Here is a 3,599-nt window from a genome sequence, read left to right on the forward strand (position 1 = left end):
ATTTAGTTGTCATGTATTTTTACTCTCTTTTGATCTAGAACATTTCCACAGCATTTCTTTGTATTTTATGACATTGGCATTTTTGAAGAATACAATCATCTCCATTTATGTTTTTAAAAAAGTATTTTAAAAAGTATAATGTATCTCACTGTATTTGCCTGATTTTCCCTCATTGTTAGATTCAGCATATATATTCCAGGCTGGAATACCATGTAGATTATACTATGTCCTTCTTAGGGAATCACATATGAAGGTAGATAATATCCATCTTCCCCTTCATTGGTCATATTAATTTTGATCACCCAATCAAGATGTTGCCCAATACTTTCACTGTACAGTTACTATTTTATCTCTTAAAATCTGTGGGAAGAAATATTAAGAGCCTGAAAATAACCCACTTCTCATTAAAATGTCCCTAGATTTAGTATGCATGGATCCCTACCTGAACAAATCTTTACCATGATAATTGCAAAATGATTTTTCCCACTCTAGTACTTTCTCCACATAAACCAGTGAGTCCTCAGTTCTACTATAAGCATGAGCTCTCCCTTCGCCACCTTTATTTATCTGTTATTACTATTAGCTCATGGATTCCTATTTTTCATGAATGGTTTATAATTCATTACTGTCCTTAATTATATTGGTGCTTAAATTGTTCTATATTTGGACAGTGGGAACCCCCTCAATCTGGGTCCTGTGTTCCTCTGATATGTTCTATCATTCTTCTTGAGCATTTCCTTACTTTCTGGAATAATAAGATGTTCCAGGCTCATTTTGTACCTACACTGCTCCAACTAGAATCAACCATTTTCCCCAAAGAGCTCTGACTTCTTTTAGTAGGAAATGATATCAGAGTTGAAGATCTGGGCAACAGATTGAGTTGAATGACAGAAAGCACTATGGAAACTGGCCAGATGGGCAAGTGCTGTTCTAGCCATGAGGAAATGAGATGAAATGAGATAACAGGGGTTAGAAGATGTTCTCAAGGTTATGTTTAGCTACCATGGCAAACATTGTAGGTGGTTCACATGACAGCCCCACATTCTCTCTCTTTATGCTAAAGAAAGAACTCAGAGTTGTTCTCTGCCCAGCCCTGGGAGATGAATCATTATTGGTTTAGGCTAATCATGGCAATCCCATTCCCATTTACCTAGTGAGGCCTATTGGTGAGCATGTGACCCACTCTGGTTAGTGAGACCTTAGGGAAAATCTATTGTGGTATTTCTGAAAAGATCATACTTTTTTGTAAAAGCTGCAGGCCTTGGAAGAAAACAGCCTCTTTGTCTCATGCCTCTTTTTTTTTGCTACCTAGAATGTCATTGTTTGAGCATGTGATCTTTAGTGATGTAGCAGTCATCTTGTGGCTGGCCATTCATCAATTCAATAAATATTTATGGAGTGCATTCTATGTGCCAGGCAATGTTCTAGGTACTGGGGATACAAGAGTAAACAAAAAGGATTAAAGTCTCTGCCTTCATGGAGTTTACATTCTAACATGGAAGAGAGGAAGCAAATAAATAAAATATATGATATACCTTATGGTGACAAGTGATAGAAAAAAATAAAGCAGGGAAAGAAGAAAGGGAATGCTAGAGGTGAGTTTAATAGAGTTATCAGGGACAGCACAATTAAAAAGGAGTTATTTGAGAAAAAGAATGGCATACTTCATGAATTCAATTATTTTTATACAGAGGCCATGGTAATCTTCTCTATTTCATTTCAGTTTTAAGGAATATGTGCTGTTGAAGAAAAAGGAGACATTGTTAGACACCTAGGATGGTAGAGCATAAAGATGGAGAGAGCTGGGTGATCTTTGATGATATCATTGAAGTGCTGAATTAAGCAGCTTTGGAACTGACTTGCTTCCATACTTCTTGTTATGTGAGATCATGAAATCTCTTTATTGTCTAAGTGACAATTAGTAAGATATCTATAGTCACATCCCAAAGCACTGTAACAAATACAGGGATTATTAAGTAAGTTTGCTTGGCTGGCTCAGAAAGCAGGTAAAGGGCAAGCTTTGTGATTTCAGGTGTGCAATATTTGGAAGATGGCAGTACTAGAGTTGTAAAAATCATCGTTTTGCAACCATTGTGGCTAAGACTGGTGTAGGCAAAGATCAATGGACACAAATCTGGGGGATATTTTAATAAGGAGAAGGTTATAGACTGGTTAGAGAGTCAATGTTAAAGACTGAATGTTACCAGGGGTCCTAAGATGAGAATTATCAATCTGGAAAGTTGAAGAGAGAGAACATGAGAGCATAAAATTGGAAAGAATAAAGGTACTAAAAGAAAGAAAATTATGTGGGAGATGGAAAAGAACACAAAGCAAGGGAGAATAGCCTTTGGTGTAAGTCTTGGATTGCAACTTTAATTCTGATAGTCGTTGACTGGGTGACCTTGGGTGAGTAGCTTCATCTCTGAGCTTCAATTCACTTGATATAAAATGAGGGCGATGATGCCTGCCTTAAGGTAAATGTTGGATGACTAAATGAGGTAATTTGTATGAAAGTTTCCTGGCATATAGCAGGTTTTTAATAAGTATTAGGGCTTGGTTAACCATATCAACATAGCATAGTGAGTATACATGTGGTCTCTGAAGTCAGTCTGCCTCAGTTCAAAACCGTGCTCAGCCACTTACCAGCCAAGTGGCTTGGGCAAGTTAAATAACCTCTAGGTTTCAGTTTCTTCAACATTAAATAGTGATGATAGTGATATCTGCCTGAGTAGTTATATTAAATTAGACTCTACACCTAAATGTGAGACCTGAAACCATAAGACAGAAGAAGAAAACATAGGCAGTAATTTCTTTGACAACAGCTGTAGAAACATATTTCTAGATATGTCTCTTGAGGCAAGGGAAATTAAATCAAAATTAAACTATTGGGTTTACATCAAAATAAAAGCTTTTGCACAGCAAAGGAAACCATCAACAAAACAAATAGGCAACCTACTGTCTGGAAGAAGATATTTGCAAATGATAGGTCTGACAAGGGGTTAATATCCCAAATATATAAAGATCTTATGCAACTCAACAACAAAACAAAAACAAAAATAAGAACAAAACAACAAATAGTCCAATTAAAAAATGGGCAGAGAACCTGAATAGGCATTTTTCCAAAGAGGACATACAGATGGTTAACACACACGAAAAGACGTTCAACATCACTCATCACCAGGGAAATGCAAGTTAAACTTTACACCTGCAGAGTGACTGAAATCAGAAACACAAGAAATCATGTGCATTGGTAAGGATGTGGAGAAAAAAGAACACTCATGCACTGTTGGTGGGAATGCAGGCTGATACAGACACTGAAAAACAGTATGGAGATTCCTTAAAAACATTAAAAAGTTACCATATAATCCAGTAATTCCACTACTGAATATTTATCCAAAGAAAAAAAACCCATTAATTTGAAAAGATATATGCATCCTTATGTTTATTGTAGCATTATTTACAATAACACAGATGAATGAATAAAGATGTGAAATATGTATGTAATGAAATATTATTCAGCCATAAAGAAGAATGAGATCTTGCCATTTGCAACAACATGGATGGACCTAGAGGATATAGTGCAAAGAGGATTAAGTCAG

At 36.1% G+C, this 3,599-nt stretch overlaps 1 pseudogene; it reads right to left on the minus strand.

Moving 5' to 3' along the window:
- Positions 1–1,649: 1,649 nt before the first annotated feature.
- Positions 1,650–1,750, minus strand: LOC112673296 (U6 spliceosomal RNA; annotated as a pseudogene).
- Between the last annotated feature and the right edge of the window lie 1,849 nt (positions 1,751–3,599).

This window comes from Canis lupus, chromosome X (assembly GCF_003254725.2).
Source record: "Canis lupus dingo isolate Sandy chromosome X, ASM325472v2, whole genome shotgun sequence".
In the NCBI taxonomy this organism is placed as follows: domain Eukaryota; kingdom Metazoa; phylum Chordata; class Mammalia; order Carnivora; family Canidae; genus Canis; species Canis lupus.